General features: G+C 38.7%; 1 long non-coding RNA gene across 1 annotated transcript in view; it reads right to left on the bottom strand.

Annotated features, from left to right (window-relative positions):
- Positions 1-13,007, bottom strand: part of LOC130923180 (uncharacterized) — a 38,658-nt gene extending 25,651 nt beyond the window's left edge. The window contains exon 1 of the long non-coding RNA XR_009064664.1: positions 12,895-13,007. This is a non-coding gene — a long non-coding RNA (uncharacterized LOC130923180). The remainder of the gene's footprint in view (positions 1-12,894) is intronic.
- Positions 13,008-14,413: the final 1,406 nt, after the last annotated feature.

Genomic DNA, 14,413 nt, shown 5'->3' with positions numbered 1-14,413 from the left:
CGCCATAAAAGCTATGTTTTAATTGATTTAACACTCCCAAATGTGTGGTAATTGGATGCTTTTAACCATTCTGCCTAACATTGGCCCAGCACAACGAAAATGCTCTTGGCGAGACAAGCACTAAATGTCACCATGTGCTGAAATGACCCAGACACTGGGAAATAAAGAACTGAAAGGAGCTTTGTCAAAAGTGATATGGCATGACTCCATCTTACGAATGGCTCCAAGTCAGTTCTTAGATCATTCAGAAGCTTCAAAATTGCATTGATGAATAGATGATGATCCAATGTGAGGGTTTGTCCAGCTATTTTTTTTAAACTGCCAGAACCCTTTCAGAAAAATCAAAAGAATTAAGGGCCAACTTGAAATCCTTCCACGTTCATTTGTTAAACAGAGGATCGGAATCGAGTAAAGTAGTTCAGTTTTAACTTATTGGCTGCCATTGGCAGGGATGGACGTCCAATCCATTTTGACTCGATCACTGCCAGCTCCCAAGGCAAATTGGATTGGAGGTCTATTGCTGTTGATGGCCGGTGAAACATGATCACTCAATGCCAGCTTTCCCTGTTGGAATGGATTTGATGCCTTTAACTGTCAAAGGCAGTGAATGAGTTAAGGGCTACAAGCAACAAATTAATCAATATATGTACAGGTAGTCTCTGGGTTACGAACGACTTCTGTTCCTACGTTGGCAATCCACGTAAATCAGAATTAATTAACCCTTTAAAAAATAACTGTCCAAAAAGTCCTAAAGTATATCTGAACATTTAAATATGTAAACTAAAGTGCAATCACATTCGTAAATGAATGGCTTTTGGTTTTTGAAATGTAAATAAACCAATCTGTTGTGATATAACAACAAACTTGCAATAACTGCATTAACCGTCAAAGTGAGGTCTAACTGTAACTGTAACTGAAACAAATCTGAATAAGGAAAAACATTGCAATAAAATAATGCAAACTGGTTAAACTAAAAAGAGTAGCTGAGATCTGTCATGACGGAACATCGCTTCAATGATATCTGGCGCCATCTAGCGTCGTGAATGGGTAAAATGTCTAGACCGTGAATATAAGACGACCCCCTCTTTTTCAGTTTTATTTCGATGCAAAAAACACCGTCTTATATTTGGGCCAATACGGTAACTTCGTATGTAGAAGTACCACTGTACTTAGATTCTACACAGCTTCCCACATTCATTTCAACTTGTGGTCAGGTTTTGAACCCTTAGCTAATGATGAGGCACTGTTTGAGTGAGGAGCTCCATCTAGTGTTATAGCTAAGAAGTGCAACACAACGTAGGCTGAATTTAAGCTTCTTGTGCGGACTACATATACTGATATTTTCATAATTCGCTGCAGGTCAATAAAACTGGGCAGCGGGCCACTGTCAGCCCACGGGCTATAGTTGGGACATACAGTGCCTTGCAAAAGTATTCGGCCCCCTTGAACCTTGCAACATTTCGCCACATTTCAACAACATAAAGATATAAAATTTTAATTTTTTGTCAAGAATCAACAAGTGGGACACAATCGTGAAGTGCAGTGCTTCTCAATTATTTTCTGCTACGCCCCCCCCAAGCAAGACGTAAATGTTTCGCGCCCCCCCAAACTCTCTGCCGCCACTGTAAATAGTATTATTTGTCAATAAAATTACTATTATAAATACGCATCTGCCTAATATTGTGTCCTTTTTGTCTAATAAAGAAAAAAAGTAACATAGATCAACTTATAATAAAGTATAACTTTATTAGGGCCCGAGCACTAAGCGTGCGAAGGCCCTATTGTTTTGCAAAGGATTATTTTTTTTTTTTTTTTTTTTTTTTTTTTTTTTTTTCAGGGCAAATGAAAACGGCCAATTTGGAGGCCTGAACATGCACGAAAAGTCACCAAAATTTGCACATACGTCCGGAAAATTGTAAATTTCGATAATTTTGCAACGTTGCAAAAAAATATAACAAAATGGCTCAGTGGCGCCCCCTTGAAATTTTAAAATTGGCCTATAACATTAGGGTCTGTCAGCGTAGAGCAATGAAATTTGGGGGGTCTATACCTTGTCCAAAACCGCTCCAAAAAAGCATTTACACGCATATTCCAAACCCAACAGGAAATCGGTTATTTTGGATCAAATATGAAATTTTTATCGATTTACAGGGTGCACATTTGAGACCTTTTCGCCGAGGGAGTTAGTTGGATCATCTTCAAAATTGGTGAGACTGTTCAGGAGACATATGAAATCTTAAGTTTTGAAAATGGTGCGTTTTCATTCACGGGTCTGACCTGGGCGTGGTGCCAAAGTCGACCATTTTTTCGGCAAAATGACAAATTCAGTAAATGACTTATAGTTCCTTGACACAACGTTCAATCTTTTTCATATTTGGCATGTATGTGTGGTATCCCACCCTTAACACGAGTGCATTGAAATATTACCCATTAGGTCTAGCGCCCCCTAGTGAGAACAGGAAATGCCTTTTTTTACGAGACAGGTTCCTCCTCCAAGGGAAAAAAATCTGTTGACCTCAAACCTGCATCAGGGGAGCCTTAAGACCTGTGTTCAGGTGCCTGATGAAAAATATTGAGGTTTCGTTGAGGCGGAGGGGTCCAAACAGGAAAGTGAAAATGAACGTCAACAATTTGTCACGCAAAAAACTTTGAACAGTCATAACTCGGCAGATATACAACATATCTGCGCCAAACTTCCCGTGTTTGTTGAGAGTCATACCCTGAAGGTTCTTGTAGGGGTCATTTGCATCAACTCTACAGTGCCAACTAGTGGCGACAGAAAGAAGTTTTAAAAAAGGCCTTTCCTATTGGGTTTTTTCAACATAGAGCAAGGAAATTTGGGGAGTAGATACCTTATGCAAAACTGCTCCAAAAAGTCTCTTGCACCCATATTCCAAATCCAACAGGAAATCGGGTATTTTGGATCGAATGTGAAATTTTCATGGGTTCACAGTAGGAGTTTACATTTGGAGGCTTGAATATGCACAAAAACTTGTACAAATTTGCACATACATGCGGCTTTAGATAACGTTCGATAATCTTGCAATGTTACGAAAAAATGTAGCAAAATGCCTCAGTGGCGCCCCCTTGAATTTTTCAAAAAGGCGTTTCCTATTAGGTTTTTTTAACAGAGAGTGATGAAATTTGGGGAGTCGATACCTTGTGCAAAACTGCTCCAAAAAGTCTCTTGCACCCGTATTCCAAATCCAACAGGAAATCGGGTATTTTGGATCGAATGTGAAATTTTTATCGGTTCACAGTAGGAGTTTACATTTGGAGGCTTGAACATGCACGAAAACTCACAAAAATTTGGACATACATGCGGCTTTGCATAACGTTCGATAATCTTGCAACGTTACGAAAACATGTAACAAAATGGCTCAGTGGCGCCCCCTTGAAATTTTCAAAAAGGCCTCTCCATTTAGGTTTTTTCAACGTAGAGGGATGAAATTCGGAGAGTCGATACCTTGTACAAAACTGCTCCAAAAAGTCTCTTGCATGCGTATTCCAAACCCAACAGGAAATCGGGTATTTTGGATTGAATGTGAAATTTTTATCGATTTACAGTGTGCACATTTTACACCTTGGCACCTAGGGAATTAGTTTGATCATTCTCAAAATTGGCGAGACTGTTCATGAGGCATATGAAATCTTAAGTTATCAAAATGGTGTGTTTTCATTCACGGGCCTGAGCTGGGCGGGGTGCCAAAGTCGGCCATTTTTTCGCCAAAACACCAAATTCAGAAAATGACTGATAACTCCCTCATACAACGTTCAATCTATTTTAAATCTGGCATGTGTGTGAGGTATACCTGCCTGAGCAGGACTGGATTGAGAATTTACCATTTGTGCCTGGCGCCTCCTAGTGGGAACAGGAAAAGCCCTTTTTTTACGGGACACACACCTCCTCTAAAGGGAAAAAAACAATCTACCTCAAACCTGTATAAGGGAAGCCTTAAGACCTGTGTTCAGGTGCCTGATGAAAAATATTGAGGTTTCGTTGAAGCGGAGGGGTCCAAACAGGAAAGTGAAAATGACCGTCAACAATTTGTCTCGCTAAAAACTTTGAACAGTCATAACTCGGCAGATATACAACATATCTGCGACAAACTTCCCGTGCTTGTTGAGAGTCATACCCTGAAGTGCCTTGTAGGGGTCATTTGCATCAACCCTACAGCGCCAACTAGTGGCAATAGAAAGTCACTCGTTTTTCCAATACATATCCAGTTCTTTTCAGTTTGGTCATTGTAGTTTCAAGACCTATTAAAATACTTATTTACGGCCCATGTCCACGTGTCTGTCTGTTGCCATGACGACCCTTTGTTCGCCATTTAAAGGAAATATTTTTTTCCAGAGAGTCAGGCAGCTTATAGAGCCACAATATTTGGCACACTTGGTCAAATTGGCCCAGTTAGAAGATTAATTTTGGTTTTGAATAAGGGCTTGGCTGCACAGCTCAGTAGTGGCTCCTTTTTTGTAGTAATCTCTCCAATAGGGGTTTTTATCTCTTGGGTGTGGTAATGTAAGAGGCGACTTTCGAGCATGTTAGGTTCTAATGAGATGATTAGAGAGGAGGATCTGCCACCACCCTGACCTGCACACAGTCCGAGTTGCGTGACGTCCGAGTTGCGCTAGATTGCGAGGGCCCGTTCAGTCCTGCTTGCAGGCCTAGTTAACATTGTTTTGTTTGTAACAGAGAAGACTTGACGTGCATCAATTTGCCTGAATTAAAAAAAAAAAAAAAAATCACATTCAAACTGTAAAAATACACTCAAGGTACATTTTTGACCATTTGATACAGAAAAATAAACTGTAATAAAATCAATAAATAATAACAAATTCAAATTGATTAGAAACATTCACTCATGAGGACAATATGCCAAAAAATTTGACCGAAAAAACAAAAATGAATAAAGGGAAAAAAAGAGTGTCCTTGGACAGAAGGACAGTTTTTATTTTTGCTGCTCACACTCAGTATTACCTCCTTTGCAATGGTGTGGAGTCATTTTGCAGTGAGCATGCTAACAATGCTCACTGGTTTACTGATATAACACAGACAAAGCAGGACGATTGTTGGCAATATTTGGCACGTTTTCGCTGAAAAACAATCAAGCGGCTTATCAATGAGATTGGGGTCGAATGTCTTTAAGTGGCGTCTTAATTGATTTGGTTTCTGGCGGTCTGCTATAATTATTTTTAGACACAGTAAACAGTCTTTCCTCATCACCCACAGTATTAAAAGTCAAAGCTAAAAGGCAAACGGCACGAACAAAGCGCATTCTCGGCGGCCGAGGTAGAACCGTAGGTGAGGGCGGTCGTCCTGACGATCCCAAGCCGAAAATGGCACTTATCGGGCGGCGGCTTGAGAACCGGACAAGACAGTGGGTCGCTGCGTGAGTGAGTCCGGTCGGAAAACGGCTTTCGAAAACGGCGGCGGCGCACTGCTCTTCATATTTGTTTTCTGTGTGATGAGTGCTCTTCCTTAGTTCAAAAATACTGCACGCACTCTGAAAATGAGAGCGCCACTGCCACCCACTGAGTGGATGCGCAAGTACACTTTATTCCAGTACGGCAGAAAAAAAAAAAAAAGCATGTTCCCCGAGGTCACACGCTGGCATCGCTCTGCGCCCCCCCAGGGGGGCGCGCCCCACTATTTGAGAAGTACTGGTGAAGTGGAACAAAATTTATTGGATAATTTAAACTTTTTTAACAAATAAAAAACTGAAAAGTGGGGCGTGCAATATTATTCGGCCCCCTTGCGTTAATACTTTGTAGCGCCACCTTTTGCTCCAATTACAGCTGCAAGTCGCTTGGGGTATGTTTCTATCAGTTTTGCACATCGAGAGACTGACACTCTTGCCCATTCTTCCTTGCAAAACAGCTCGAGCTCAGTGAGGTTGGATGGAGAGTGTTTGTGAACAGCAGTCTTCAGCTCTTTCCACAGATTCTCGATTGGATTCAGGTCTGGACTTTGACTTGGCCATTCTAACACCTGGATACGTTTATTTTTTAACCATTCCATTGTAGATTTGGCTTTATGTTTTGGATCATTGTCCTGTTGGAAGATAAATCTCCGTCCCAGTCTCAGGTCTTGTGCAGATACCAACAGGTTTTCTTCCAGAATATTCCTGTATTTGGCTGCATCCATCTTCCCGTCAATTTTAACCATCTTCCCTGTCCCTGCTGAAGAAAAGCAGGCCCAAACCATGATGCTGCCACCACCATGTTTGACAGTGGGGATGGTGTGTTCAGGGTGATGAGCTGTGTTGCTTTTACGCCAAACATATCGTTTTGCATTGTGGCCAAAAAGTTCAATTTTGGTTTCATCTGACCAGAGCACCTTCTTCCACATGTTTGGTGTGTCTCCCAGGTGGCTTGTGGCAAACTTTAAACGAGACTTTTTATGGATATCTTTGAGAAATGGCTTTCTTCTTGCCACTCTTCCATAAAGGCCAGATTTGTGCAGTGTACGACTGATTGTTGTCCTATGGACAGACTCTCCCACCTCAGCTGTAGATCTCTGCAGTTCATCCAGAGTGATCATGGGCCTCTTGGCTGCATCTCTGATCAGTTTTCTCCTTGTTTGAGAAAAAGTTTGGAAGGACGGCCGGGTCTTGGTAGATTTGCAGTGGTCTGATGCTCCTTCCATTTCAATATGATGGCTTGCACAGTGCTCCTTGAGATGTTTAAAGCTTGTGAAATCTTTTTGTATCCAAATCCGGCTTTAAACTTCTCCACAACAGTATCTCGGACCTGCCTGGTGTGTTTCTTGGTTTTCATAATGCTCTCTGCACTTTAAACAACCCTGAGACTATCACAGAGCAGGTGCATTTATACGGAGACTTGATTACACACAGGTGGATTCTATTTATCATCATCGGTCATTTAGGACAACATTGGATCATTCAGAGATCCTCACTGAACTTCTGGAGTGAGTTTGCTGCACTGAAAGTAAAGGGGCCGAATAATATTGCACGCCCCACTTTTCAGTTTTTTATTTGTTAAAAAAGTTTAAATTATCCAATAAATGTTGTTCCACTTCACGATTGTGTCCCACTTGTTGTTGATTCTTGACAAAAAAATAAAATTTCATATCTTTATGTTTGAAGCCTGAAACGTGGCGAAAGGTTGCACGATTCAAGGGGGCCGAATACTTTTGCAAGGCACTGTACCTGGTTTATGTGAATACTGGGAAAAAATACAGGACGTTGAACTGCATGAGGATCTTACCTATTTGGCAGACGCAGTTCTATTTGCGCCTGGTTAGAAAATAGACATCTGATTATGTGGGCAATCAGATGCACAAATCATTCAAAAATCAGGCTTCCAGTCTTCACAGACGCAAACCATGAGCATCAGTTCAGGCAGAGGTTGAAATACTGAGATACCACCACGGGTCAGTGAAAACCAAAGGGCCCCATAAGGAAAACTGATGAAGAGGCCTTCCTCCCTCTGCTTACTCATCTCAGTGCCAGGAAATGCGTGTGTATAAGGGAGCTAAGGGGAGTCGAAGAGGGTTTTCCAGGTCTTTGCACAGCCCTTTGTTGCTTCTTCTACTCCCGCCATTATTGCTGCTGACTGTAAACACCTCAACCGACTTACAAAAGAACACCCACAGATCTTGCCATTTACCGGGAAGTCATTGTTGAGAGCGTCTTTTGATTTACTGCTAGAAGGAAATAACATGAACTTGCCCATGCACCGTTTCCCCCTCCCTTCCTCGCTTACTCTTTGTTTAAAAGTTTGTTTACTATTCTCTGTACGGAAAATCCTTCAGGAATGTGGAGGAAGTGGGAGTTTCCTCCCGAAGCGAGTTTTAATAGGTTTGGGTGGAGGGGAACAAGAGAAGATGGGGGATGGGGTAACTATTCCAATATTCCAAAATGCTTCAGGTGGCCACTGTTTGTGCATGTGTGTGTGTGCCTAAATGGCTTCAGGTAACTCAAGACAGCAGCAATCATTCCTCGGGTTGCTTAATTAAAGGGGTTAGACCAATAAGTAGTACTGAGAGCACGCCTGCAGACATACTCCACCAACCACTTTTAATATTAGAGAGAAATAAAGTGATGAATACCATGAAAATGAATTTGTAAATTATGTTCAAATGAATGATTTGTATAATTATGTATTGAGATAGTATTGTTGTCACTGATAATAAAATAATTGAACTGATTTTTTTTAAATTAAAAAACAAAACAAAACCAAAGATCACACTTTTCACATAAAAAAAAAAATCACCTATATAGCAGCGTAAAACTAGGGCTGTCAAAATTATCGAGATAACGGGCGGTAATTAATTTTTCAAATTAATCACGTTAAAATATTTGACGCAATTAACACACATGCCCCGCTCAAACAGACTAAAATGACAGTACATTGTAATGTCCGCTTGTTACTTGTTTTTTGGTGTTTGGCGCCCTCTGCTGGCGTTTGGGTCCAACTGATTCTATGTGTTAGTACCATGAGTGAGCATGGTGTAATTATTGACATCAACAATGGCGAGCTACTAGTTTATTTTTTGATTGAAAATTTTACAAATTTTAATAAAACGAAAACATTAAGAGGGGTTTTAATATAAAATTTCTATAACTTGTACTAACATTTATCTTTTAAGAACTACAAGTCTTTCTATTCATGGATCGCTTTAAGAGAAAGTTAATAATGTTAATGCAATCTTGTTGATTTATTGTTATGATAAAGAAATACAGTACTTATGTACCGTATGTTGAATGTATATACCCGTCTTGTGTCTTATCTTTCCATTTCAACAATAATTTACAGAAAAATATGGCATATTATATAGATGGTTTGAATTGCGATTAATTATGATTAATTTTTAAGCTGTAATTAACTCGATTAAAAATTTAATAATTTTCAAATGCTCTCAGAAAAAAATTGCTTTTTTGTTTTTCCTGTTGTACTGGACCTGCACCGTACTGTGACCCCCGTACCGAGGTGCTCTGAGAAAAAAATAGCCTTTTTGTTTTTCCTGTTTTACTGGACCTGCACCGAACTGTGACCCCCGTACCGAGGTACGTACTGAACCGTGACTTGTGTGTATCGTCACACCCCTAATATATATATATGATATATTTTTCAATATGCAGGAGAAGCTCTGAATCTCCTGCCTCTCCTGTCTTTGCTCTAGTTGTTTGGATTAAAAAACACCACACAAGGTTCATTGATATGTCATTAAAGAAAGGTGTAGGGCAAGTGACTATTTTTGGTAATAATAGAAAAATTTATGGCGGAAAATACAATATAATATATATGGCGGAAAACACAGATAAGATTGAAAAAGCAGTTTCTGCTCTTGCACTCCTCTTAAATAGAAACTGCTATATTTTAAGCCAAAACAACAGTTGTGTTTGATAGAACAATATATCTATATGCTGCCATAGCATATTCATGGCGCATGAAGCCCCCGAATTGTTTTTAATTTGTCCGTTTTACCCTGAAAACCCCGTTGTTGTTTCAACCTAGCCATAAAAAGACGGTAAGTAATTATATTTATTATTCAAATTCTCATTTTTAGCTTAGAATTATTAATTGATGTCTAATATTTAGTTAAAAAAAAAAAAAAAAACGACTTTAAAAAATTATTCACTCACATATTTTAAACTTTTAAACAAATTACGTCACAATGAAAAATTTGGCGTCTGTTAAAAGTCACGGATATCTACCTCATAACTATCGCTTAATTGTATTTTTTTGTTACTGTCACATTTCCCCCGATATGTTAGATGATAAATAATCGATCCAAACAAAGAAAAATTGAAAAATAACTAGTGCTGTCAAAATTATCGCGTTAACGGGCGGTAATTAATTTACCTAATTAATCACGCTAAAATATTTGACGCAATTAACGCACATGCAAACAGATTAAAATGACAGCACAGTGACATGTCCACTTGTTACCTGTGTTTTTTGTCTCCCTCTGCTGGCGCTTTGGTTCAACTGAATTCATGGGTTAAAGTACAATGAGCATTGTGTAATTATTGACATCAACAATGGCGAGCTACTACTTTATTTTTTGACAAATCTTATTAAAACGAAAACATTAAGAGGGTTTTAATATAAAATGTCTATAACTTCTACTAACATTTATCCTTTAAGAACTACAAGTCTTTCTGTCCATGGATCGCTTTAACAGAATGTTAATGTTAATGCCATCTTGTTGATTTATTGTTATAATAAACAAATACAGTACTTATGTACAGTATGTTGAATGTATATATCCGTTTTGAGTCTCATCTTTCCATTCCAACAATTTACAGAAAAATATGGCATATTTTATAGATGGTTTGAATTGCGATTAATTATGATTAATTTTTAAGCTGTGATTAACTCGATTCAAAATTTTAATCGTTTGACAGCCCTAAAAATAACGTTTAAAAGGGTGACTATAAGAAAAAGAAAATCTCAACCACTCCTTGTTGTCTGCGATTTCTGCATCGCGACCCTTGTTATATCACCATGTTTCACCCATAAAATCCCCCCAAAATTCAGCTGTGGCCATTCACAGCTGTGTCTTGACACTCAGTGATACATGCTACATGGAGTTTTTGGATCGAAACAAGGTAAGTACGCGATAATATCTCGTTAAAATCGTGGCGTCTTTAATTCTGCTCTCGCATGCACTCGCCTCCAGTTAGGGTTTTGCTGTTTATGTGTGATACATCCTTGGAAAGCTTAAAATCTCAATTTTCGGGGGGAAGAAAAATGTTAAACAGGAGGGCATTTTTTTTTTTTTAAACTGTTTTTTAAACAGCAAAACCCTATGTGGAGGTGAGAGCACGCGAGAGCAGAATTACAGACGCCATGACTTTAACGAGATATTATCGCGTACTTACCTTGTTTCGATCCAAAAACCCTTTGTAGCATGTATCACTGAATGTGAAGACACAGCTGTCAATGGCCACAGCTGGATTTTTTGGGGGATTTTATAGGTGAAACATGGTAATATAACAAGGGTCGCGATGCAGAAATCGCAGACATCAAGGAGTGGTCGATATTTTCTTTTTCGTATATTTACCCTTTTAATTTTTTTCCCAATTTTTTTGTTTGAATCAATTATTTATCATCTAACATATCGGAGAAGGTGCGAAAGTAACAAAAAAAAAAAAAAATACAATTAAACGATAGTTATAAGGTCTGTGACTTTTTTACAGACGCCATTTTTGTCATTGTGACATAATTTGTTTAAAAGTTTACAATATGCGAGTGAATATGCGAGTGAATAATTTAAAAAAGTTGTTAATAAAAAAAAAAAAAATATGAGACATCAATTAATGATTCTAAGATAAAAACGACAGACATTTTAGATAATAAATATTCCATAATTTCCCGAATATAAGGCGCACCCGTTTATAACGCGCACCCCAAATTTACTTGTAAAATCTAGGGGAAATTATTTTACCCGTGTATAACGTGTACCCTAATTTTAGCACCAATAAATAGAAGAATACAAGAAAACAGAGCTCGTGTACAGATTCAGAAATGTCATTTTACTGACTGGTGAAACACAGCACAAGCATAGCACATTGGTAGTTCAAAACATTACTGTAAACTGACAATATGTACGGTAATGATATGATCTGACAACTTCTCCAACTTACCAGAATCCAGGAGAAAACAAAACAGATGTGACTTTTCTTTTAAAGGCTGCTGTATAACTTGCTTGTTTCATCATGATGAATAAATGTTTCTTCCATGGATTGATGCGGTAAAATAAAAGTGAGGATTGAAGTCGGAAATCGGAAAGAGCGCATTGCTGCAGACGGTAACAAGAGGAACTATAGTTATTTGGGTTTGAGTTTCCCGAGGGACAGATATTGTTGACGGACACAGGAAGTCTGTGTTGTGTTACGTTTGTTATGGTCCAAGTTGCCGAGTTGCTATAAACTAAATTCTGTGCTTTATGAAGAGTGAAAAAAGCTGAATTCAACACAGACGAAATCATTCGACCAGAGTATTACCGAAACAAAATGGTGACGTCATGTACCGTAAAGGTCGGCAACGAATTGCCGCATACGTTTTCTTCAACACAACATGGCCGTGTCAATACAAAAAAATCTTTATATAAATATATATATTTCTGTCTCCATCGCTGTACCCATGTATAATGCGCACCATGATTTTACAAGTTGATTTTGGGAAAAAAGTGCGCGTTATATTCGGGAAATTACGGTAATTAATTACCTTTGTTTTATGGCTGGGTTGACACAAAAGCAGTTGCGTGCCGTCTGTACACGAGGGTTTTCAGGGTAAAACGAACAAATGAAAAAGTTTGGGGGCTTCATGCGCCATGAATCTGCTATGGCAGCATATATACATATTGCTCTATCAAACACAACTGTTGTTTTGGCTTAAAATATAGCAGTTTCTATTTAAGAGGAGTGCAAGAGCAGAAACTGCTTTTTCAGTCTTATCTGTGTTTTCAGCCATATATATTATATTGTAGCGTCTACAAGGACAACACCAACTTGGTGATGATAATGCAGTACATTATTTTTAATTAATTGTACCCCCCTAGACGCCACGAACTGTATGCGAAAAAAAGTTGCTAGAGAATTAAAGACTGTTGTTTTCGTCAACGATGACGATAACACAAAAAAATATTTCGTCAACGAACAATTTTTTTCATGAAGGTGACGTCACGATGACGCACTGAAAACTAAGTTTGAGAACGATAAACCGATACGACCGGATATCCGGTTTTACAGGTGAGAGATACAGCTGTATCGATAGTAAACTTACCATTCGACAGTAATTAGCCATTAAATATTCAATGAACCGATAGTAGAGATAGAATTCGGCTATCGCGAGCACAAGAATCGGCTTCTAATGCCTAGTTCAATCCATTGCTTAATATGATAATAACTTAGCTTTTACCTCACATGCTGCGCTTGTGTCATTCACCACTCAGCGTACTTAGATTGTGACCGCCGTCGTGGTTGCCTCAACTTCCCATTCATTTCGGCAGAACCGCTAGTAGTCGCTGTCATTACCCAATCGTCACGGGTGTGTCATAATAACGCGAAAGCTAACAAAACCACTGTAACGCACGCTGCGTAGCGTTTTCTTCACAGCCCAAAACGAAAACGAAACTAGTAGTGGCAACGAAGCAACATGCTAAAACAATGGACAGTTTGAGCACCGACGCCAGCGACGTGCAGCGATTGATTTTCAACGCACCCAGGAAAAACAAAAGTCGGACTTTGAAGAGAGGAAGGCAGCCAGATCTGTTCGCATGGAACAGAGCTAGTGTGAAGCGGTACAGAAATCGTGAGTTTCTAACCCTGAAAAATAACCTACTACAATGGTGGAAAGGGCAGCACGACCCTCTGGAGATTTTTTTTACTTAAACGTTAACATGTGGATTAGTTGATCTTCCTCAAGAAAAAATCTTCCCTTCAAAAAAGATATGGACAGTGATGAGGAATAAAAAAATGTGGAAGCACAGACATAAGTGAAAGACTGCTGTGTATAAGGTTAAAGTAATGATTATTGACCTGTCTGTCTAAAACGCCATGTTTTTATTCCTCCATTTATACCAGTAGTAAAGCATAATTTATTATTTATTTATGATAACATTGCAGGTTTAATTCTTTTTTTCTAGAGCTGCTGCATATAATTAATTTTTTTTTTTTGTAAGATGTTTACGTTGAAAGTTTGCACTTAAATTACTTACCTCTTGTGTTCGAAACACCAGGAAATACAGTAATTGAATTACTGCACTTTATTGTTGTCTGTCACTGGAGTTTTATTTTATTATCAATCCCATCCAACAAAATGACGGTCATATAGCAAGCCTTATTTATTTATTTATTTTTAATAAAAAAATAAAACACAACATTGGTATGAAATTTTGTTGTTTAATTTTGCTATTAGAATTGTGGTCTTTTTTATATGTTTAAAATACTGTACGAACACAAACAACAAATGTTTACTATCGTATCGTTTTCACTCTGTATCGAACCGTATCGTTCTTAAACTGCATCGAATCGTATTGAATCGGTCGGCCTTAAAAATGTATCGTGTTTGAATCGAATCGTAACCTGTGTATCTAGATACATATCAAATCGCCTTCATGCCAGAGATTCCCAACCCTACTGAAAACGTGTCTTGGGAGACTAAAACAAAACGAGATGGATGCCAGTTGTCGTCTGACGACACAAGAACGAGATGAAAATTTGCCATAGTTTCAGTCATAAATTCACAATGCGTTGTCGCGTCGGTGTCGTTGACACGCCGAAGACGTGCCCGGTGTGTTAACGACGTTAGGCCTAGATTAGATGCCATGACACCACACAAAGGCTGAAGTCGGATTGAACAAAATAAAATGAGGTAACATGAACCACATACAAAAAGTCACAGTTGCCTCAATTTTCATCATCCGCCTTCATTATAT

This window comes from Corythoichthys intestinalis, chromosome 10 (genome assembly GCF_030265065.1).
Source record: "Corythoichthys intestinalis isolate RoL2023-P3 chromosome 10, ASM3026506v1, whole genome shotgun sequence".
NCBI lineage: Eukaryota > Metazoa > Chordata > Actinopteri > Syngnathiformes > Syngnathidae > Corythoichthys > Corythoichthys intestinalis.
Note: the sequence above shows the minus strand (reverse complement) of the source record. Positions and strands in the feature narration are given on the sequence as shown.